The following is a 25308-nucleotide window of genomic DNA, read 5'->3' as shown; positions in this document are numbered from 1 at the left end:
TGAGAAGCCCGCACACGGCAATGAAGAGTGCCACTCGCCCCAACTAGAGAAAGCCTGCATGCAGCAACGAAGACCCAAAGCAGCCAAAACTAAATTAAAAAAAAAAAAATTAAAAAAAAAAATTTCTTCCTCAAGTTAATAAAAATATGTTTTCCTTTTTTGCTGTTATTGGAAACCTGAATATCATACTTTCTTTGAGTGGTTAAAAGTGATCCTAAGTGTATGATTAAGAATGGAGGGCTTCCCTGGTCGCACAGTGGTTGAGAGTCCGCCTGCCGATGCAGGGGACACGGGTTCGTGCCCCGGTTCGGGAAGATCCCACATGCCGCGGAGCGGCTGGGCCCGTGAGCCATGGCCACTGAGCCTGTGCGTCCGGTGCCTGTGCTCCGCAACGGGAGAGGCCACAACAGTGAGAGGCCTGCGTACCGCAAAAAAAAAAAAAAAAAAAAGAATGGAAAAATAGGAGACAAAAATAGGTATTGACAAGTATTTTTTTGTTGTTTCTATTTTCATTTGTGTAAGAATTTTTAATGCAAAACAGGGAAATAAAACATTCATGCAAGTCAAAATATTTGGTGAACAAGTCTATAGTAATCATAAATAAACCAGTTAAGTGACTTCCCTGGTGGTCCAGTGGTTAAGACTCTGTGCTCCCAATGCAGGGGGCCCGGGTTTGATCCCTGGTCGGGGAACTAGATCCCGCATGCCACAACTAAAGATCCTGCACACTGCAATGAAGACCTGGTGCAGCCAAATAAATTTTTTTTTAATGTTTATTATAAATAAATAAATAAGTAAACAAACAAACCAGTTAAGTATTTTCTAGACCATGCCAGCATTTGGATTTTTAAGACTGGTACCTTCCTTCCTTCCTCCTTTCCTTCCTTCCTTCCTTCCTTCCTCCCTTCCTTCCTTCCTTTCTTTCTCTTTCTCTCTCTTTCACTCTTTCTCTTCCTTTCTTTCTTCTTTCTTTCTTTCATCTTTTTAGTAGTAGATGACATTTATTTTAATTTTAGAGATATAACACGTAAGTTCAAGGAAATGCCAGACTTTTAGAGAGCAGTTTGGCTGCTTCACAGTATCCATTCCCACTCTTATGACATTAGAGATACATCCATGAAAATGTCTGAAAAGCATTCATACAGAATTTTTAACATTACCATTATCAAAAATTAATTAGTAAATACTTCTAATACTAATTAGAGAGACCAGAGAAGAATGCGTCAAATTTAGTAAAATATGCATGTGATGCTGTTCGTGCCCTACCCAGACAGTATCTACCTGAACAGTGAACATCACGCCCAGCTTCTTGAGTATTAGCTGCCCAGTCTGCCCCGTTATGTAGATTACTCTCCTCCAATGAGAGTCACCTTAACCAGGTACAATTCTTATCGATGACAACTAAATGATGCTTGTAGCACTTTAATTTGATACTAGAGTCCATTCATTCACTTTTTTTTAAAAAAAGCAAGTCATCCAGCATGCAAGTACATGTTTTTAATGTACTTCTCTGTTGTTCCTGTGGGTTTGTTATTAAAATGCAATGAGTTGAATGCATTGATATAATTTTTAACTCTGTGCAGAGGCTGTGCAGAGGCCCGGTGAGGTTTAGGACAGTGCTTCAAAAGCTGTAATGTGCGTCCAAATCACCTGGGAGTGTTATTCAAATGCAAATGCTGGTTCCATAGGTCTGGGCTGGGGCCTGAAATTCTGCATTTCTCACAAGCTCCCAGGTGATGCTGATGTTGCTGGTCTGGGGACCACACTTTGAGAGTGAGGGTTTATAATGATCAAAGCCACACAGCTAGTTTGTGCCTCTTGGGGTAAGGATCCAGTTCTCCTGACTCTTCCTCTAGTTATCTTTCAAGTATACTGCATTGACTTTAATAAAGTAATCATAAAATGCATCAAACAGACTGTTTTTTTTTTTTAAAGTAAAAGGGGGCACCATTAACAATTACCAGGCATAAGGCAGAACTGTCCAAGGCAAATAGGGACTCATGGTTACCCTGGCTTTAACAGAAGTGGAGATTACCTTCCAATGAACAAATGATCAAACATTTATTTTAAATCTACAGGGAAGAAGTGCAGTGCTTTCTCCAAGAGGAAGTCAATCTGGAATATTTTGCAATTGCTAGAGATGTTTGGAAAGGTAAATAAAAAGGGAGGATAAGAGGGATAAATTTAATTTATGTAGTTGTTCAAAAGGCTATTGATAAAGTTCTCCAGTAAATGTTGATAAAGATGAGTCAGCAGAGGATGGAAGGAGTGTTTCCTCTTGATAGGAAACTGACTTAGAGCCCAGAAACAAAGGCGAGGGATAAACAGGCACTTATCTATGCTGGGGTGGGTGGCAAACCCACTGCAGCACTGGGGAGAAAGGAGGAGTGGTGGGACTGGCTGTAAGGAGCCAAGAATGTGCCCTTGGCTTAAAATAAGGAAATGAATGTATCAAAAAGGCTGTTTCAAGGTGTTGGAGTTTAGGAAGGGGTGAATGGGAAGCTAGAATAAATGCCAGATGAGATAACACCTTACACAGGACCAGTCTTTTTTACTCAAAGGCAAACTAACTTCAAGGCAAATGCAATTAAAAATAAAATGCTTAGCTTGTCAGCTTGGATGAATATTGGGGGTGAAGTGTGTGACTAAGGGGAATACTATGCAGAACTTGCAATGAGATAGCAGAGTTTAAAGCAGAGGCTCTCCACCCCAGCTGCCTATCATTGTCGCTTGGGGAGTGTCTGCAAACTACCAAGGCCTAAGTCCCGCTTGGATCTGCTGAATCAAAAATCTTAAGAGCATGGGCTCCAGGCAGCTGTGTTTGGGAGGAAGAAACCCTCCCCTGGAGATTCTGATGCACAGCCAGGGCTGAATACCAATGAGCTGACCAATAAAAATGATGTAGAAACAAAGGTTAATATTTGTTAACCAAAGAAAAGGGATTTCAGTTCATTTATGGAGAATAACAGCATGGTGCATGATTCTTTTTTTAATTATAATTTATTTAGTTTATTTTTGGCTGTGTTGGGTCTTCATTGCTGCATGTGGGCTTTCTCTAGTTGCAGCGAGCAGGGGCTACTCTTCAATGCGGTGCGTGGGCTTCTCATTGCGGTGGCTTCTCTTTGTTTCGGAGCACAGGCTCTAGGCACGTGGGCTTCAGTAGTTGCGGCTCGCAGGCTCCAGAACGCAGGCTCAGTAGTTGTGGCTCCCGGGCTTAGTTGCTCTGCAGCATGTGGGATCTTCCTGGACCAGGGCTCGAACCCGTGTCCCCGGCATTGGCTGGTAGATTTTTAACCACTGCGCCACCAGGGAAGCCCTGGTACATGATTCTTAATCTTCATTTTTCTTCAACACGTATCAAGAAATAGAATGCACGCTTTGTACATATAACACAAATATACAATTTAACGAATTGGATAAATTGAACAGCTATGTCAGGAAATGTGATTATCATGTCAGGAAATGTGATTATTGCCAGCACTCCTAGAAATCCTTCCTATGCCCCTCCTGATGATTCCAACCCCTCCCTACTCTCCAGAGGTAACAACCATCCTGGCTTTTTAAATAATAAATTCCTCATTTTGCTTTATAGTTTCACCACCTCAGTATGTACCCTTAAACAATATAGTTTCATTTTTACTGCTTTTGAACTGTATACAAATGGAAGATTCCTTTGTGTCTGTCTTTTTTTTTTTTTTTTTTTTGTATTTCGGCTACGCGGCATGCAGGCTGGTTCCCCAATCAGGGATCTAACCCAGTCCTCTGCAGTGAAAGCGCTGTATCCTAACCACTAGGCCACCAGGGAACTCCTGTTTGTCTGTCTTCTTTCATTCAATACTTTTTAAAGATTTATCCATGATGTTGCTTGTGGTCATGCCCTTTCTCAATGCTGTAGAGCAAGGTTCAGAAGACTAGGACCCCTGGGCCAAATCTGGGCCACCACCTGTTTTGTAAATAAAGTTTTATTGGAATTGTCCATGGCTGCTCACACACTACAATGGCAGAGTTGAGTGGTTGCAACAATGCCCCTATGGCCCACAAAGCCTTAAGTATTTGCTATCTCTATTTGACCGGCTGAAATGGGGACAGTAATATCCATCTCCAGAGGAAGATCTGTACCTCAATAGGATAGCCAGTCCAACTTACTAACTCAGAAATATCATTACAATCCCTACCATTTGTACTATTTTGTACATCCATTGTACATCCATTACCTTAACTCATCCATTCGAACAATAAACATTTATTTTACCCACATACACGCCAGGTTTTGGGTAGGCACTAGATTGTCAGAAGAACTCTATATAATGATTAGCATTCATTGAGCATTTGCTCTATGCCATTATGTTAAGCATTCTGCCTATACTTTCTTCTTACCCTTCCAATGGCAGAGACCATTATATCTCCACCAAATGTTCATGCTCTCCATTCCATAGTTAAAGGTTGTTGCTGTTCCCAACAAAGTAGGACATCTCCCAGTCACTGTTATAGTTAGAGGCACCAAATAATCAAGTTCTAGCCATGGAGTGTGAGTGGAAGCCATGTGCACCTTTTCTTTCCCTGGTCCATAAAAGCTTCCCACTTTTGGGAGGGGCTTGTTTGTTCTCTTTCTTCTTCCTCTTCCTTGAAGCAAAAAGTGCTAAAACCCAAGGGGATGGTAGCCACAAGAGAGAAGGATCTTAGTGTGGTAGCCAACCTCCAACATGGTTCCCAGTGATCCTCACCTCCAGGTATTCGTACCCATATATTCACCTCTTCAACTGAATAGGACTGAGTTATGTAATCCATAGGATTTAATGGAAATGATGACTTCTGAGATTAAATCATAAAAGACATTGTAGCTTCTGTCTTGCTTTATCTTGGATCACTCCTCTGGGGTAAGCCAATGCCATGCTGTAAGGACACTCAAGCAGCCCTGTGGAGAGGTCCATGTGATAAGGAGCTAAGGCTTCTTACCAACAACAGCATCAACTTGACAGTCATGTGAGTGCACCATCTTGGAAGCAGATCCTATAGTCCCAGTCAAGGTTTCAGATGACTGCAACCCTGGCCAGTATCTTGAATACAAGATACAGTATTCATGAGAGACTCTATCTGTAACCATTCATCTAAGGCAGTTTCAAATTCCTGACCCTGTGAAACTATGTGACATAACAAATGTTTTCATTGGGTAATTTGTTACACAGCAATAGATAACTAATACAACTGGGTCCCTGAATGATTACAAGAACTACCACTGACTAGGAATGCAGGAATTGAATCAGTGATACATAATGTCTAGAGCATTAAGCCACTAAATATTTGGGGTTTACGCTACACTGAATAACAACTATTACAATATTATTAATTTAAATTTGATTCTTATCTACTACTTTGTATGAGAGACCCACGTGACAATAAAGGTCAGGACATAATAATATTTGAATTGTATGCATTTGTTTGTACTTATATAACACTGTTGTTTTTAAAATTTGTTTTGTAATGGAAATGTTTTTTCCAATAAGCCCTTTTCAAAGCCCCCAGTATAAATCAAATAATATCTGAGCTTGTTCAAATTGAAACAGTGTTGAACTAGTGACAATTTTACATCTTCTGTCTATCCCAGCCGTCACCTCACTTCTTGAAATTACTTTAAACATAACAGCATTTCCAAAAAGGAAGACATGGCTTGAGGATTGCAGGTCCATTGAATATGAAATTAGGGACATTTTGTAATGGAAACAGTCCTTGAAAGGATTAGTTCCCCCCCTCTTTCTCTCTCCCTCCAGTCCTCTATCTTTCCTTCCATCCTTCCTGCCCACCCTCTTTCTCCCCAGCTAGTAAATTATTCTGAAATAATTTGCACAAAGTAAGTAGGCATGTGTGATGATGAATTCCAAGAAATGTCATTTGATTGGGGAAAAAACAAGCTCAACCAAAGTAGATAAAATTTTGGAGAGTCAGAGAGAACTCTGAATGTTAGAAACAGAGCCAAATTATACAGCTCCCATCAGTGTGAGCCTTCTGTCTCTGGTCAGCTCAGCAGTTAAAATCCAGTTCTTCCTGAAATACTTTGATGTTCTAAGACTTTCTTTCTTCCATAGGAAAAGGCAAAGGTGATTCCAGTTAAAGCTGAAAATTGGCAATGAACTTGATGTTTAACTGCTCCCAGTTCACTTTCCCGGCAACTCTAGAAGAACATATTTTTTTAAATTTTAATAATACATTTTAAAAGGGCAAAAAGGATCCATTTTTTTTATGTTCAAGAAGAATTAACAAGTATGGCTTCATCTCTTCCCTTAGGAAAGTTTTTGAAGGCAAGTAAGAGTAGGTGTTACCATGTGAAGTAGATCCTGCTGGCAAACCCAGAGGGTTCAACAGTCTGGGAATAAAGCTTGCCTGAAGGAAGTAATCCAGGCAGTTTTCAATGGTAATGACTTAACACCATTTTCCTTTTTATTTACAATCACATGGATACATTTAAGAAGCAGGAGTTGCAAGGTCGAAAATTTATCCACATTCTGCCTCATTTAGGATGCTTTTGGCTGCAAGTAATAGATATTCATCTCGAATGGCTTTTTTTTTTTTTTTTGGTTGCATTGGGTCTTCATTGCTGCCTGCAGACTTTCTCTAGTTGACACAAGCGAGGCTACTCTTTGTTGCGGTGTGCGGGCTTCTCATTGCAGTGGCTTCTCTTGTTGCACTGCACAGGTATAGGCGTGTGGGTTTCAGTAGTTGTGGTGCACGGGCTTAGTTGTTCTGTGGCATGTGGGATCTTCGCGGACCAGGGCTCGAACTTGTGTTCCCTGCATTGGCAGGCAGATTCTTAACCACTGCACCACCAGGGAAGCCCTCAAATAGCTTTAACTTAGGGAATTCCTCTCACATACCAAGAAATGTGGAGGTAGGGTGGTCATTTCAGGAGTCCAACAGCATCATCAAGAACCCAGTTTCCAGGACTTCCCTGGCTGTCCAGTGGTTAAGACTCTGTGCTTCCACTGCAGGGGGCATGGGTTCAATCCATGCCCATGTGGCATGACCAAAAAAAAAAAAAAGAACCCAGTTTCCTTCTAGCTTCCTACCCTACCATCACAGTGTGTCTGTTAGTCCTCAGTTAGCCACCTCTCCAGGTCCCAAGTTGCCTGCCACAGTTCCAGTTATTACCTACATTAGAACAGAGACTTTCTCCCCTGTGTGTCTCTCCTTTTCAATGAGGAAAATCTTCCCAGATGCCCCCCAGGAGATGTCCCAACATATCATGGACAGAGGTGTTGCACAAGCCCATGCTGAAACAAATCACTGACAAGGGAATGGGGCACAGTGACCAGTTTGGACTAATCGGTATTTGCTTCTGAGTTGTGGGGGAGAGAACTACTTTCCTGGAACAAATGACTGTCCAGAAAGAAGGACACCTAAACTCAGGGCAACCAGCAGTGTGTGCTGTACACTACAACCTGGTGTGCAAAACATAAGCTTTCTCATTTGTCTATAAATATCTTGCTCTTGAGATATGGCAGAAGTGGAAAAATCTTAACTTCCAGTTAAGGTAACTTGATCACTTCTAGTTCAGAACAGGCTCTCTCAAGTTGGCTCAATTTCTTTTGGATAAATCGTTAATCCAATTTAAGGTTCAAATTCACTACCAGAAAAAAAAGTGGCGGGGGGACTCCCCTGGCGGTCCAGTGGTTAAGACTCCGTGCTTCCACTGTAGGGGGCGTGGGTTCGATCCCAGGTCAGGGAACTAAGATCCCGCATGATCTGCGGCATGGCCAAAGGGAAAAAAAAAAATTCACTTGCTTTCTTTGTCCTTATTGGTGATGGTGGAAGGGATGGCTGGGTATTCCCAAGTGCCAGGGAATTGACTAAAGTCTCAAGACACCAGCACAGGCCCTCATGGCATAGGTACACCAAACCCCCAGTGGTATAAATACAGCCTCCCCACTGTGGTGCAGGGCTCCCTATGACTTTTCACCCCAGAGTGCCAAGTGGGGATTGTGGCCCAACCACCACTGCTCTAGTATTTCCTCCAAGTGCCTTCTAGCTGCACACAGGAGTCTTGATCCAGAGGGAGGGAGATGGAACACACTTATCTAACCCCATGTCCTTTCTCTTTTCCGCTACTTTTAGGTCCACCCCTCCAGACTGGAAAGAAGGCATTTGCTCCACCTCTCCCTACCTGTTCAGAACTCCTCATGCATCACATCCTCCTTCTCCCCTATCCTATGACTTCCCTTGTGCCAGCAGGGGTTTTCATCCCTCTTTCCTGGGAACATGAATCTCATGAATGAACCTTAATAGCGAAAACTGTTCCCCTTAAGAGGAAAAATGACTCAGATCACTGAAAGAGGAAAAACACTTCTGCTTGCAAAACAGCATTTGTTGCTATGTGTATTTTTAAAATATTATCCCTGCTCCATCACTTACCAATTGTTTATGTCAAATGCATGCGTTTCAGTTTGAAACAGGCGAAGTTTTGTTAAAGACAATCACTTTCACAAACGTACTTATTTATGATGAGCATTTAGAGCAGTGACTCAGGAGCCAGGGACTCATTCACATAGTTCTTGTCTGCCTGGTAGCAATGTATTCTATTAATTAGCTTAGTTTAGTGGGATATTATGATAGATGTCCCTTATTGAGCACCTACTATGCACCCAATATTTTACATCTATTAATTCAACACTCTTAATTCTAACCCCTTACCCATAAGGTAGTAATTATCATTTACATCTTACTAAAGCTCAGAGAGGTTAAGTAACTTTCCCAAAGTCACACAGTGCTGAATTCAGAATTTAAGTCCAAGTCTTCTGACTCCCAAATCTGAGTCCTTTCCTCCCCAGTGGAAGCTGCGGTGTCAGTATAGCAGGGTTAAGAGTTGGCATCTGACCAACCTGGATTCCAGTTCCAAGTGGACAATTATTGTGTGCCCTTGAACAAGTCATGTAACCACCTTAATCCCCAATTTTCTCATCTCTAAAAGGTTCCTACCTCGTATCGGTGTTGTAAAGATCGGATGAGATAAAATACCATATACATTAGAGTTTAGGGCAGCATGCAGGGAGTACTCCATAGTTAATTTTGGCTATTATTCTTCTTGTTATATTATAGTACTGCATCTCCCAAGGGCCCTCATGCTAAAAAGAACTTAGAGACAACCTGTTTCTATTGCAAAAAAATTTGCAAATGAGAAACTGAGACCTTAAAATTTACTTATCCATATTAACATATATATGTGTATATATACATATATATAATTATACATATATATGTAAAATCTTTGTCTCCAAAAACCTATGATACATATGTATATCACAGCTTTTGGAGACAAAAAGTTCATTGTTCCTTCAAAGACAAGTTCAAAAATATATGGATTCTGGGCTTCCCTGGCGGCGCAGTGGTTAAGAATCTGCCTGCCGGGCTTCCCTGGTGGTGCAGTGGTTAGGAATCTGCCTGCCAATGCAGGGGTCACGGAGCCCTGGTCTGGGAAGATCCCACATGCCGTGGAGAAACTCAGCCCGTGCGCCACAACTACTGAGCCTGCGCTCTAGAGCCCGAGAGCCACAACTACGAAGCCCGCGTGACACAACTACTGAAGCCCGTGTGCCTAGAGCCTGTGCTCTGCAACAAGAGAAGCCACCACAATGAGAAGCCCACGCACCTCAATGAAGAGCAGCCCCCGCTCACCGCAACTAGAGAAAGCCCGTGCACAGCAACAAAGACCCAATGCAGCCAAAAATAAATAAATGAAATAAATAAATTTATATAAAAATTAAAAAAAAAAAAAAAGAACCTGCCTGCCAGTGCAGGGGACACGGGTTTGATCCCTGGTCCAGAAAGATCCCACATGCCGCAGAGCAACTAAGCCCATGCGCCACAACTACTGAGCCTGTGCTCTAGAGCCTGTGTGCCACAACTACTGAGCCCATGTGCCACAAATACTGAAGCCCACGCGCCTAGAGCCCATGCTCCACAACAAGAGAAGCCACCGCAATGAGAAGCCCGTGCACCGCAACGAAGAGTAGCCCCCGCTCGCTCCAACTAGAGAAAGCCCGCGCGCAGCAACAAAGACCCAATGCAGCCAAAAATAAATAAACTAATTAACTAAAATATATATATATAAATATATATATATGGATTCCGACTGGGTTCCTCTTCAATCCATTGGTTTGGGGGTGTCTGATGAAACTGTGGGGTCAGAAAGAAGTTGAAGATGCCATGGGGGGAAAAGCATTCATGGGTGTGGGCAAAGCAATAAAAGGAAACTCTAGAAGGCAACTAAGAGGGTCATGAAGGAAAACTGCCAGAGACCATGAATAGTTCATCTATCAGCAGAAGAAATCAGCTCATAATTCAAAAAACAAATAAAAATTGGACCATAATGAGGCCCAATTAACTCATCCTTCAAACACATTCTCTGTAGTGGACATCTGTTGTTTTGGCTGCCTTTCTAGTAATTACAGCCCAGTTTCTCTTCAGAGGAACTATATGGCTTCCATCAACTTGTTTGGGGGGTGACCTCATCCCTAGCTCCAGGACCCCATGGATTTAAACCAATCAGCTAATTTCATCCCCCAAACCGCAGTTCAGACAGGCACATAACCCAGCAGAGCCCATGAGACTTGAAGGTGTGTGTCTAGGAGAGAAGCAACTTTTGCTCTTCCTCTGAGTATGTCACAGCCATCTCGTCAACATGCAGAGGCCGACTAACGATGAAGCTGACATAGAGAGGAAGACAGAATCAGGATATTTGCACTGATTGAGCCTGAATGTATCAATAGAATACTTCTGGAACTTCTTAGTACTGTGAGCCTATACTGACCTCCCCGCCCAGGACGTATTTCATTTACCCAACCCAGTGAGAAAAAGGGTATTACCCCTTTTCTCCAGGAAACCCTGGGCTCAGATAAATTAAGAGAATTCCCTAGTGTCACAGAACCCAGGATTTGCACCTGGTTCTCTTTGCATGCCTCTATAATCCTCACAGCAAACGAAAACTCAAGAGAATTTATGGAACATGGCTACAGTCACACAGGAGTAGGTCAGAGGTGGAGCCAGGCCTTCTCATTCAGAATTTTTTGTCTCCAAAGTTTACCCTGCTCTGACTTTAAACTATGAGCTAATTTTTGAGTCAGAGCAAACAGCAAGATGAACTCATGCTTTATTTTTTTTTAATTAATTAATTAAATCTTGGCTGCCTTGGGTCTTTGTTAGTGCACGCGGGCTTTCTCTAGTTGCGGCGAGCGGGGGCTACTCTTCATTGCGGTGCACAGGCTTCTCATTACAATGGCTTCTCTTGTTGAGGAGCTCAGGCTCTAGGAGCGTGGGCTTCGGTAGTTGTGGCACGTGGGCTCAGGAGTTGTGGCTCACGGGCTCTAGAGCACAGGCTCAGTAGTTGTAGCACACAGGCTTAGTTGCTCCACGGCATGTGGGATCTTCCCAGATCAGGGCTCGAACATGTGTCCCCTGCATTGGCAGGCAGCTTCTTAACCAATGTGCCACCAGGGAAGTCCCTGAACTCATGCTTTTAAGAGTAAGTTTCCAGAGCCCATGAGGTTGGTGTACTCAGACTAAATAATTTCACATGCTTATATAGCTGCTGCTTCTTTTTTTTGCCTCACTGCATGACTTGAGGGATCTTAGTTCCCCTACCAGGGATTGAATGCAGGCCCTCAGCAGTGAAAGCGTGGAGTCCTAACCACTGGACCGCCAGGGCATTCCCACTATATATCTTATTCTCAAATTCCCCCTCTGCTATGATACAGGAAAAGGGTCAAGAAAGAGAAATATCATGAAAATCTCACTATGTGCAGACAGATGCCCAGCTGGGTTTGTCTCCTGCTTGGAGAGTCTACTGGAAGCCATTAGCTTGCCCACAAATCCATTCTCTCCTTTTCAGATATGTGGCCAAACTACACTTCCCAGCCTCCCTTGCTGGGAAGTGGTCACGTGATTCCGTTCCTGCCAATGGAATTCAAGTGGAAGTGCCCTGCACCTAGTACTTAAACAGTGGGAGTGGCTCCTCTGTGTTCTTTCCCTTTCCCCTTGACCATGCAGATGAAGTTTATGACTTAGCCTATAAGGCAAAGTGACACGATGGAAGGAACCTTGGTCCCTAACAGACCATGCAGGTTAGAACCACCCCAGCAATGGAAAGTGCTTACCTCAGAACTGTTACATAAGAGAGAATAAACTGCTTTAGTCTTCAAGCCATGTATTGTTGGATATTTTTGTTATAGCAGCTTAGTGTGTGTACTCTAAGACAAGGGTCTAGTCATCCCACAGGTGAGCTCAGGTAGGGTAAATAAAGTCAGCTCTTTACCGCCAGTGAAAAGGTACAGAGTTTCATGCCTCTCTGTTAGTCTTTCAGCCTGAATGCTCACTGCAGTGAGCACTGGATCAGGGACTAGAGCAGGCTGCAGAGTCCTTAAAGCATGGAACCAGCACCTGTTGCAGAGAGCAGAGAAGAGGGCCACATAGCTTAGGAGAGGTTCCTAAAATCCTGGTGCTGTGAGCAGAGCCTTGGGGAGAATAGGTGGACCCCAGAAACACCTGTTAAGTGAAGATCAAAGATGAGATGTCTCTTCTGCCTGGGGGAAGCTTCTGAAAATACTTTGATGGGGTTTCTTAAAAAAGAAATCAAACAGGCTAGCAATTCACTGATAGCTAAGGACTAGAGCTTCCTTTCTCTCTCTCTTAGTACCAGTGTTCAGAAATACCTTTGGGCATATTGCAGGAAGGGGGACCCCTTCCAGGGCCCAAGAGTGGGTTCTTGTCTAACACTCAGCAATGAATTGTCCGAGGAGACACACATGCTGACAAAGCAAAAGGCTGTATTGGGAAGGCGCACCCAGGCCGAGAGCAGCAGGGTAAGGGAACCCAGGAGAACTGCTCTGCCATGTGGCTTGTTGTCTCAGATTTTATGGTAATTGGGTTAGTTTCCAGGTTGTCTCTAGCCAAGCATCTTGCTTGGCCCATAGTCTGACTCAGGGTCCTTCCTGGTGGTGCAAGCATCACCTCTCAGCCAAGATGGATTCCAGTGCAAAGGATTCTGGGAGGTGGGAAGACATATGGGCTGGTGTCTCCTCCCTCCTTTGGCCCCTCCCGAATTCTCCCACTTAGTTTTCGGTGGCAGCACCGTGTTCCTTATCGAGACCTCCTGTTGTGAGACAACTCAGGCAAGTGGTTATCATCGTGCCTGGCCAAGGCAGCTGATTTCAGTCAACGGTTCCCTAACAGGTGGATTGATTTCCAGCATAAATAGTATTTCTGAATATTCACAATCCCTTTGAGCAGATAGATATTGCCCATTGTGGGCAAGGGTACAGGAAAAGGACCACCTCATATTATACTGCTCAAAATGCTGGAGAAGCAGCATGCATGGCACAGTGGTTAGGAGCTAGGACTCCAAAACCAGCCCTAGCACTTACTAGCTCAGTGACCTGGGCAACTGCTGCTGACTCAGCTTCATCATCTGTAAAATGGGGATGATAATAATAGTACCTACTGCATATCATCATCATGAGGATGTTCGTAGAATAGTGCCTGGCACGTAGTAAGCACTACATAGATATTTGTTGAAAAAATGTCGACACCACCTTTAAGGATGGGATTTTGAAAATGTGCATCAAAAGCTTTGACCCACCAATTCCACGTCTGAGAATTTTTCCCAAAGAGATCATCATGGGTGTGTGCAAAGATTTATCTTCAAGAAAGCTCATTGAAATAATAAGTGACCATCAACAGGGGGCTGGCTAAATAAACAGTATTAGAGGACAGTCACATTTTATGCAAGGGATTGTTTTGCTGGAGATATTGCAGAATGCAAAACTCACATTATGCAAGATTAAACTCCCTACCAAAAATAAATGTAAAGCATTTACATTCTTTCATTCTAAGATTTACATTCTTTCAAATTTTGCACATAAAGCAAATTTTAATTAATATTTTATATCCTACTATTTCTAACTGTGTAGTTCAAATTTGCATTAAATGTAACCTACTATATATTTATTATGGAGCCACACAAAAATTTATGTTACAGAAGAACAAGCAATGGCTGAGCAAGACAGCCATGATACATCAACTTTTAGAAGTGTGACCCCATTTTCATCAGATGGACATTATTTTTTAATTAATATTTTATTTATTTTTGGCTGCACTGGGTCTTTGTTGCGGCGCGCGGGCTTTCTCTAGTTGCGGTGAGCAGGGGCTACTCTTCTTTGCAGTGTGCAGGCTTCTCATTGCAGTGTCTTCTCTTGTTGCAGAGCACGGGCTCTAGGCACGTGGGCTTCAGTAGTTGCAGCACGCAGCCTCAGTAGTTGTGACGCATGGGCTTAGTTGCTCCGCAGCATGTGGGATCTTCCCGGACCAGGGCTCAAACCCATGTCCCCTGCATTGGCAGGTGGATTCTTAACCACTGCACCACCAGCAAAGTCCCTAGACATTTTTTAAATGCTGGGAAACTATACATCAAAATTTAAAGTGTGCTGGCAGCTTTACTGGTAATTTTTGTTTCCTTCTTTTTATTTACCTACATTTTCTAAATATTCTCTGGGGATCATGCATTATTTTTGTAATAAGAAATAATAAATGGAACTTTTAAGGAATAAATGTATCATTCATACTAACCTAATTTTGAAAAAATTTACAGAAGTATCTATGCAAACAAATAGTTTCATAAAAGAAAATAGTTCCAACCTGTTCAGTGATGTCTACAGTGAACTGGAGATGTGTTCTTCTCTATTATTTGGTCCCAAGGATAGGTCTGGACAGGAAAAAGCAGAGTTGACCAGAGCTCAAACTGAGGTTCCGTCGACCTAATCCAGAACAAATTAAATCAAATTGTGTTTCAAAATGCATCAAAGAACACTTTTAAAAAAAATTTTTATTTTATATTGGAGTATAGTTGATTTACAGTGTTGTGTTAGTTTCAGGTATACAGCACAGTGATTCAGTTATACATATATCAATACATATATCTATTCTTTTTCAAATTATTTTCCCATTTAGGTTATTACAGAATATTTAGTAGAGTTTCCTGTGCTATACAATAGGTCCTTGTTGGTTATCTATTTTAAATATAGTAGTGTGTATACGTCAATACCAAACTCCCAATTTATCCTTCCCCCCTCAGCAAAGGACACTTTAGAAGCCAGATTACCCTGGATCACTTGCTCAATATGTCTATGTGTGCTTCTTTTTGAGATTTGGCCATATCGTTAAACAAAAAAAGTGTGCTGTTTTGGAGACTCAAAAAAGAGCAAAGGACACTAAAGAGCCTTCCCTGAGCTGCTTCTCTGAGCAGAGCTGGCATGCTCCATGCGAAGCAGAAAGGAAGAGGAAGCTGCAACTCTTCATCACTTGCTCCTTTCCAGGGAAAGGCACATGGGGATGTGAGATGGTCTCTAAGGGACCCCAGGGAAGCAACGGTTCTACACAACAGCCCAGAGCAGGCTGTGGCCGCCTGAACCTTCCGTCCCACAGTTGGTAAATAGTGGGTGTTAGTGTTCATTTGAGACCTTACAGGGCTTATCTCTCCCCTCACCAGGGATTCTGAACCCTCTTGAAGTTTTTGTTCATTTTTCACTTTGAACAAACACTCTGACGATCCATGGGAGTGTGCTAACCATGTGTGTGGTTCACCCATCCCAAAAAGCCTATGAACTTTCAGCTATGCAATGAATGAGGTCTGAGGATCTAATGTAAAACATGGTGACCGTACACAGACATGGAGAACAGACTTGTGCTTGCCAAGGGGGAGAGGGAGTGGTGAAGGGATGGAGTGGGAGTTTGGGGTTAGCAAATGTAAACTATTATATATAGAATGGATACACAACAAGGTCCTACTGTACAGCACAGGGAACTATATTCAACATCCTATGATAAGCCATAATGAAGAAGAATATAAAAAAGAATTTATATACACGTATAACTGAATCACTTTGCTGTACAGCAGAAATTAACACAACACTATAAATCAAACATACTTCAATTTGAAAAAAAAACCCATGGTGACCATTGTTGATAACACTGTATTTTATAATTGAAATTTGCTAAGACAGTAGAATCTAGAAAACTTAGAACTTAAATGTTCTCACTGAAAAAAAAAAAAGATAAATATGTGAAGTGATGGATGAGTTAATTAGCTAGATGAGGGAATCCTTTCCCAGTGTGTACGTGTATCAAATCACCATGACATACAATTAAATATCTTACAATTTTACTTGTCAATTATACTTCAATAAAGCTGAAATAAAAATAATTTTAAAACATTTTAAGCCTTCGAAGCAAACATGATTATTCTTTTAATCTTACAGAGTTGAGAACGGCAGAAGAATGTAGAGGATAAGAGCTTGGACTCTGGTTTGAATCCTGGATCCAACAGGCTTCTGAGCTATGGAACCTTCAGCAAGTTTCTCAAGCCTTCTGTGCCTCATCCTTCATTTCCTCATCTGTAAAATGGAGACAATAATAACAGCACCTATGTAGTTGTTTTTTTTTTTTTGAGCAAGAGATAGCATTCATTGTTGTACCAATCATAGCCTTATGTATATCACGACTAAGTAGACAAAAATCATTAAGCATGCAAGCCAAAGGTGGTCCTATATATAGTAACGCCGAGACTTGAAATGTTTCATCTTGATTTTTATGGTTTCACTTCTGAAATTTAAAAGTGACCTTGCCGAATAAAATCTCAATGTTTCTTCAATCTAGAAACCTGCCCAGGATTTTTGATCCTAGACTAGTTCCACTTAACCTGAGCCAAACAGAACAGTTTGTTTATTTTGATGTTGAACATGGGGATATGTTACCAGACCTGGGGTTAGGGGCAAAATCTTCAACAGGTATAAAGGTTGATGGAGAAAAATACCTCTAAGCATATAAGGAAGGACGTTTCTTTTCCTGTCTCCTGAGTTCTTTGCAGGATGCGCTGGAACTCAGCAGGTGTAGACCTGCCCTCTAGTGGATCTGGGTGCGCGACGATTTAGGTTCAACGTCTGCTGCGTCTGGCTTGACAAGGATTATTAAACTCAATCGTCCATCAAAAGTGACCCGTTGGGGGTCTGGGTTAGGTGCTGAGCAAGTGAAAAGTTCAAGTGGCAAACGAGACCCTGCGGCTGAAGGTAATGCCTGTTCCTCAGCTTCCATCTGGGGACGCGAGGCTTTTAATTGTTCCAGCCTCTCGGGCTGCACACTTGAACGGATGCGAAGCCCTCCCCTGAGCTCTCGGAGCTGGTCTTGGCTCTCTGCACGCCGGCGCTGAGACAAACCCCCATCGGGCTGGAACTTTGGGAAGTGGCCCCGCGGGGACCCGCCCCGCGGTCAGCGCAGAGCAGCCGTGACGGGCCTTCAAGTGAGGCCGCGGAGCCCCCGCGTCGCGGGCCCAGATTTTGACGGCCGCCCAGCGGGAGCGGCTTCCCGCCGCATCGTCCGGGCGCTCAGACATGTCGGGGGCCCAGAACATGGCTGCGCCTGCCCGCTCGGTCCCGCCCCGCGGCTGCCTCCTGAGGACGCGCGGCCGGCGCCGGAGCTGGCGGCTCTCCCACGCTTGCGCCCGGCGGGTGCCTAGAAACGCGGGGCACGTCTCCGGGGTGGCCGAGGGGCGGCCGCAGGGCAGGTGGGGCGGGGCGGGGCGAGGTAGGGCGGGGCGCGTAGTGGCGGGGCGGGGCGGGCGACCCGGGCGGGCGCCCCCAGCCGGAGCCCCCGCCTGTGCAGTTTTGTTGTGGAAAGCTCTTAGAACAGCGCTTAGTACGGAACAAACGCTCGAGGTATGTTAGTTAGCACGCAGCAGATGAGGAAACCTGGGCTGAGACAGATGTGTTAACGTGCCCGTGGTAAAAACAGCAAGTGTAGGAGCCAAGATTTGCTTGGGTTTCCTCAAGATTCTCAGATCTTAAAGTTTGATTTGGGTCTTTTATAATACTTCCCATGTCTCTCCTTAACATGCTCATGCTTTCCTCTCCCTTCTGGAGCATGTGGTATGCATTTCTAGTAGCTGTTTTAATGTCCTTGTCTACAAATCATCTCTGACATTTCTGGATCTGTTCCTATTGATTGATTTTTCTCCTCATTGTAGCTCATAGTTTCCTGTGTCTTTGTATGCCTGGTAATTTTTCATTGGATGTCAGACATTGTGAATGTTACAGTGTTGAGTGCTGAAGGTTTTTTTGTTTTGTTTTGTTTTGTATTCTTTCAAATATTTGGAGGTTTTGTTTTAGGATGTAGTTAAGTTAGTGGAAATAATTTGAACCTTTTGAGGCCTGCTTTTAAGATTGCTAGGCAGGTCCCGAACAACCTTAGTCTAGGGCTAATTTGGGCACGACCAAGGCAATATCTTTCTCAGGATTCTGCTCCATATCCCACATGTTAGGAGTTCTTTCCTTTCTGGTTGGTGGTGTTAGGGAGGGGGAAATTCCCCCCCCCATCCCTCTTGAGTTCTTGTGGCTGGACGTAATAAAACGGACACAAGACAGATTAATAGGAAAAAATTTTTTTAATTCATGCACGTGGAGGCCCTATAGAAATGGGACCTAGGAAGTGGCCAAAGCAGGCAGCTTTTATACTTTTTAGACAACGGAACAATACATTTGTGAGGAATTGACTGAACAAAGAAACTTAGTGAAGAATCTAAACAGAGTTGGGGCCTGGGATAGTAAATTGAAGAAGAAAAAAGGTTTTGTCTATACAGGCTTCTTGGCCTGATAATTCCCTACCTCTGGAGGTAAGGGTGTCCTACATCCAGATGCAGGGAGGGCATCTTTCACATGAGGGCTTTATTTCCTGATTTCAGGGAGACACGGAGGAGGGTCAAAGTGTCCCATTTGCATCAGCTGTTTCTTATTTAATTCAAAAAATCAATATGCCATTGAGGCATATTTTGGGGTGGCCTGCCCTGGGCCCCAAGAGTGAGAACACAGATAATTCCCGACATGCGTAAGCTCCGCCTGATTCTTCTTGGTGGTTTTTCCTTGGCTTTGGGGAACCTCACGCGTATGCACTGATCAGCACTCAGCTGCAGATTTGAGGGGGACCCCTCTGCAGATCTCCAGTCCTCTCTCCATAGAGAGAATTTGCTCCCATTGCCCAGGCCCTTGAGCAGAATCTTGAACTTATGAAGTCTTCAGTAAGTAGTTGCTGAATGAATGACTATTGTCCTGCTCTCTGTTAAGTCAAGCAAACTTGGGTTAGGGCTTAGCATTTGCCTTCTAGAAAATATCCCACAATTGGTTTGCAATTGGTTTGCAAACCAAGGGCAGATTCTCCACTAACAGCAAGCTCATTCTTCCAGGAGAGAGTAAGCTGGAGATAAACATTGTCTTGGGACTCAGAGCCACCTGCTGACATCAGTGACGGAGTTGCAGGACAGAGAGATCCAGGGTCTAGAACTGCATCACCCAATACAGGAGCCAGTGAGTACCTGTGGCTATTGAACATTTGAAACATGGCTAGTCTGCAGAAACAGACTCACAGACGTAGAGAACAGACTTGTGGTTGCCAAGGGGAAGGGAAGCTGGGGAAGGGATGGACTGGGAGACTGGTGTTAGTTGATGCAAACTATTACATACAGAATGGATGGACAACAAGGTCCTACTGTATAGCCAGGGAACTATATTCAACGCCCTGGGTTAAACCATAATGGAAAAGAATATTAAAAAGAATGTATATATATGTATAACTAACTTTGCTGACGGCAGAAATTAACACAACATTGTAAATCAATTAAACTTCAATTTAAAAAAATTGATTTAAAAAAAAGAGGGAATTTCCTGGCAGTTGAGTGGTTAGGACTCTGTGCTCTCACTGCTGAGGGCCCGGGTTCAGTCCCTGGTCGGGGAACTAAGATCCCACAAGCCATGCAGTGTGGGAAAAAAAAAAAAAAAAGAAAAGAAACGTGGCTAGTCTGAACAGTGATTGAAGTATAAAATACACACTGGCTTATTCAAAGATTTAGTATGGAAAGAACAATGTAATGACTTTTTACACTGAATACACATTGAAGAAATGATAGTTTGGGTTAACACAATATTAAAATTAATTGCATTGGTGTCTTTTTACCCTTTTAAGGGGGCTACCAGAATGTTTAAAATCGTGTGTTGTGGCTCGCATTATATTTCTATTAGCCAGCACTGCCCTGGAGGAAGAGGGCATCCCAGAAGGGCAGGCCTGGGCCAGCCACAGAATCTTAGAACCCATCCTCAAGACTTGAGGCTGACAGGAAGTAGAATTAAATGAAGCCAGAGGAGAGGGGGAGCAGGATACGTAGAGGCAGACGTGATATATGTCCATCTCTTGTTACTCTGCCGTCCTTCCCCACCCCAATCCCCCAAACAACGTAACATGAGTCACTCACCCACTGCCTTAGGGAGACAGTTGTCACCGTAAAAGCAGAGAACAACGGGAGCATATTCTCAGTTTTTAAGATCAAGAGCCAAAGAAAAAGCCAAACTCCAGACTAGGAAAAGCCACCCCAGCCTTTGTCTATTTACAGCATCCAGGAGGGAGAGCTGGACCACCTGCATTCAAATCCTAGCTCTGCCACTTACAGCTGCGTGACCTCCGACCAATGGCTTCCACCTGTGTTCATCAGTTTCCTCTTCTGTAAAATGGAGCTGATAACAGTACCTAGCTCCCAAGGCTGCTGTGGGGGTTGATTTATATCAGGACTTGGAATAATGACGCCTAGAAAATACAGCTGAAATGTATGCTGTGACCTCTGAGCGAGTCCTGCACCGCGTCAGGGCTGAAAGGCCACATAACGGGGTCCAGTAAGGACAGCAGTAGCTGCCATGTTGCTGACTGATTATCGTGAGGAGTGATGTCCACGTGAGCCCCCATCATTGCTGCAGGTCCATCTGATCTACCCCCTGATATCAAATCTGTCCATGAGCCAGACTCCCCCGAATTAGCTGAAGCCAGGCAGGTATGGCTGGGTTATAATACGTCCATTTGCATTTAGGATCCAAGGCTGTGCACGACACGTCTGAGTGTGGTTGGCTGCTTAGCAATGGATCTTAGGAGGCTTAGCAGGCGACTTGGACTGGGAAGCCTGGCTGCTCCTTGCCTGTCCATTCAGAGAAGAGCTCAGACTGGACCCAGCCTGCCCACGGCCCTCTCTCCAGCGCAGCCTCAGAGACGCTCCCGGTTCTTGACATTTCATGGCACCTGCTGAAACTGTCCAGCCCTAGTGCTACTCTTCCCTTAACCAAAGAGACAACTGATGAGTTCTGCTTCTAAGTGGGCGAGGGTCAATACACAGGAAATGTCTAGGGATGGTGGATCCAACAGGGGACTGGACTGCAGAGACCTGGACTCATAATCGCCAGCTTGTCTCATCCTGAACTTGAAGCTCTCAAGAGTAGGCAACTTATGCGTCTCTGTAGTCCCAGAACTTGTCAGGAGAGAAGCACACATGTTTGCGAATGAATGAATGAATGGCTTTAACAGTCATTAGGAAATTATTGATGTCCTGTTGTCTCAGTGGGAATATAGAAAGGGGGGAATACTCCCACTTCCAGGGACATCCAGTGGGAAGAGTCAAGCAAATATCAGTAAGTATTTCTTGAGCACCTACTATGTGCCAGGCACTGTTCCAAGCATTAGAAAGAATGTACTAAACAAGGAGTCTTCCCTCCAGGAACTCACATTCCAGCAGAGACAGAAGAGGAGTCAGAGAGGTTGGAGGGTGACCTGTGAGGAAGGTTCTACACTTGACAGAGGGGAAAACTGAGGCCCAGCGAGGTCCTACTTGCCCAGGCCACATAGCTGGCAAGCTGCAGGGTCAGGATTGGAACCTATGTCCGTGTGATCCCCAAAAAGCCACAGACAGGAAAGGAGGAGGGAGCGATCAAGGGCCCTGTCTGGTCCAACACGCCTGAAAGATTTGGCCCAAAGATGGGAAGAATCAGCACCTGGAAATTGCTCAGAGCCTTTAGTGGTTCATAGCTCCAGGCCTGAAATAAGTTAGCTGGCTCTTCATGGCAGTAAGTCCTGGGCTCAGGCCAATCTCAGTCGTTTATGTCCCTATGCCAGCTTTACATGTGTAAAATGAAACTAACCATACCCACCCCATAGACTTTTATAGGCATTAAATCAGTTAATATGTGTAAAATTCTTTTAAAAGTTCCCCACACATAGTTAGACTCAGAAATTACCCCTGCACCCGCACCTCGCGGCATGTGGGATCTCATTTCCCCGAGCAGGGATCCAACCGGCGCCCCCTGAAGTAGAAGCACAGAGTCTTAGCCACTGGATCGCCAGGGAAATCCCTTTTTTTTTTTTCCCTAAAGACTCAGAAATTATTATGACTTCCAGCTTTCTCTTTCTTTTGTCTCCTTTTTACCCTGATGATTTCTCAAAAGTAACTCAACTCATTTGCCCCGTTTGGCCGTCTCCATCCTCTTAGCCTAGGGATGAAATCCAAGCGCTGGTTGCGGGGGACACAGGCACACCTGGGAAGGCGCATGTGTACACTTTGCACAGGCCAAGTCCGCTTTTGCCTCTGGACACAGTTAAGGTGCTTTGAACTTTGGGGTTAGCCTGACCTCTAGTGGTCAAACAGAGAACTGAGCAGAAAGCTCGTAGGAGAGGTTCAAATGTCCAAACACGAAGGGGACCCAGCAAGGTGCTTTTTGGGTAGCTTTTTCCGAGAGCTTACTAAATGCTGAATTGTGCTAATCCACAGAAAAGTTACTCCTCGTGGTGACGTCCACACAGTTTATAAGTGGAAGTGGAGGGAAGTTTCACCTAATCCCGTCTGGCTTGAGAACCCTCTTGTTTATCCAGGACGCAGAGTACCTGGCCATAAAGGGTCATCGTCTCGTATTCAGAGACATAATCCCACTTATAAAGCCCTTCACTAACATCACTGGAACAACGCAAACATCCTGTGAAGAAGGCTTTTACACCTATTTTTCACGCCTAGAAGCTGCAGTTCTAAGGGGCCTGCCCCCCAATTTATAGGCATATGTATGCATCCATGTGGGGCTCTATGCTGGACTCTGGCGATAAATGGAAAGCCAAAGACAGGATCCGGGTCCTCGAACTTAGAGGCTACCGCGTAGGTACCAGAACGGAGATCCCCGCTCACACTCCAAATGCTCTTTTGTCTGGGACATAAGAAAACCCGCCATGGAAAGCCAACTCGTTTCAGGGCACCTGGCTTCCCACCCGGACTAGCAACTCAGCAAAGACAGGGATGCCACAGTTTTATTTCCTTTTACCCCAGCCATGGAGCTCCGCGTAGGACCTGGCCTGCAGTCGTCCCAGAGCTCAGGCTGCCCTCCAGTTACGTGGGTTAGAGGGACTTAGGTGTCATGAACACCATCACTACTAGGATTAGCTGCTGCTGGTTAAGTGTGGACCCTCCTGGCAGGCGCTAAGCATGCCTGACATGCCTCCTCTCAGGCCATCCTCCCAGCACCCCAGCGAGGCAGATACTACGGTATCATCATTTTACAGAAGAGGAAACAGGCTTAGAGAGGTTAAGCGACCGGTCCAAGAGACTGTAGAGCCAGGATGTGAGCCCAGTTCTGTCTGATTCTAAATCCCACACATTTTTTGTTTTTTTTTGGCCGCACAGCACAGCATGCGGGACCTTAATTCCCCGACCAGGGATGAAACCCCTGTGCCCGCTGCAGTGGAAGTGTGGAGTCTTAACCACTGGACCGCCAGGGAAATCCTAAGAAGTTACCTCCACCCCGTTTCTTTTTTTAATTGAAGTAGAGTTGATTTACAATGTTGTGTTAATTGCTGCTGTACAGCAAAGTGACTCAGTTACACACATATAGACATTCTTTTTTTATATTCTTTTCCATTATGGTTTATAACAGGATATTGAGTTCCCTGTGCTATACAGTAGGACATTGTTTTTTATCCATTCTAAATGTAATAGTTTGCATCTACTAACCCCAAACTTGTTGCCATTTGTTTTTAAGCTCCCCTTCCATCAAAACCAAACTCCCAGTCCGTCCCTCTCCCTCCCCCTCCCCCCAACCACAAGTCTGTTCTCTATGTCTATGAGTCTGTTTTTGTTTTGTAGATAGGTTCATTTGCGCCATATTTTAGATTCCACATCCCTTTCTTTTAAACAAAAAAATTTATTTAAGCCACACCGCGCAGCATGCAGGATCTTAGTTCCTGGACCAAGCGTGGAACCCGTGGCCCCTGCAGTGCAAGGGCAGAGTCCTAACCACTGGACCACCAGGTAATTCTCCCCAAATCCACACTTAACCCCTGTACTCTATTGCCCCTGGACACAGTTAAGGTACTTAACTGTGCTTAATAATTTCCTAATGACTGTTAAAGCCATTCATTCATTCATTCGTGCCCCTAACTTCTGAGCATTGCAGCTTGATCTATAAAGCTCCGTACACTCAAGGACCTTCTCATCACTGGTCTGAGAGTTGGGTACCTGAGACAAAGATTTGAGTGCAAATTATCTATTTGGGAAGTGGTCCCAGGAGGCACTGGGAGAGGGCTGGGGGAATGTATTAGTCTGCCGGGGCCGCCATAACCACATTCCACGCACTGGGGGGCGTAAACAACAGAAATTTATTTTCTCACAGTTCTGGAGGCTGGAAGTTCAAGATCACGGTGCCAGCAGGGTTGAATTCCTCAGAGGCCTTCGCTTTCTTGTTTCATTTTCATATGGTTGTCCTTCTGTGTACACCCCTGCTGTCTCTCTGTATGACCTAACTTTTCTTATAAGAACATCAGTCAGATTGGTTTAGGGCACACCCTAGTGGCCTCATTTTTTTTTTTCTAAATTGAAGTACAGTTGATTTACAATGCTGTTTTAGTTTCTGGTGTACAGCAAAGTGATTCAGTTATATATATGTACATATTCTTTTTCAGATTCTTTTCCATTATAGGTTATTACAAGATATTGAATATAGTTCCTTGTGCTATACAGTAGGTCCTTGTTTTTATCTATTTTTATATACAGTAGTGTGTATCTGTTAACCCCAAATCGCTAATTATCCCTCCCCCCCTTTCCCCTTTGGTAACCATAAGTTTGTTTTCTATGTCTGTGAGTCTATTTCTGGGTTTTGTTTTGTTTTGTTTTTTTACTTATTCCTTTATTTTCTGTGTGTGTGTTTATTTTTTATTTTTTTTAACATCTTTATTGGAGTATAATTGCTTTACAATGGTGTGTTAGTTTCTGCTTTATAACACAGTGAATCAGCTATACATATACATATATCCCCATATCTCCTCCCTCTTGCGTCTCCCTCCCACTCTCCCTATCCTACCCCTCTAGGTGGTCACAAAGCACTGAGCTGATCTCCCTGTGCTATGCAGCTGCTTCCCACTAGCTATCTATTTTACATT

General features: G+C 44.0%; 1 long non-coding RNA gene across 3 annotated transcripts in view; it reads right to left on the bottom strand.

Annotated features, from left to right (window-relative positions):
• Positions 1-17471, bottom strand: part of LOC137207025 (uncharacterized) — a 95623-nt gene extending 78152 nt beyond the window's left edge. For 2 of the 3 annotated variants that reach the window (XR_010934913.1, XR_010934914.1), the window contains exons 1-3: positions 16850-17471; positions 16294-16430; positions 14677-14795 (exon numbers count right to left, since the gene is read on the bottom strand). This is a non-coding gene — a long non-coding RNA (uncharacterized lncRNA). Of the gene's footprint in view, positions 1-14031; positions 14369-14676; positions 14796-16293; positions 16431-16849 lie in introns of those variants that run through there. The other variant, XR_010934912.1, reaches the window with a different exon arrangement.
• Between the last annotated feature and the right edge of the window lie 7837 nt (positions 17472-25308).

The sequence above is a fragment of the Pseudorca crassidens genome, chromosome 15 (assembly GCF_039906515.1).
Source record: "Pseudorca crassidens isolate mPseCra1 chromosome 15, mPseCra1.hap1, whole genome shotgun sequence".
NCBI classification, from domain to species: Eukaryota; Metazoa; Chordata; class Mammalia; order Artiodactyla; family Delphinidae; genus Pseudorca; species Pseudorca crassidens.
The sequence above is the reverse complement of the archived record's forward strand: the minus strand, read 5'-3'. Positions and strand labels throughout refer to the sequence as shown.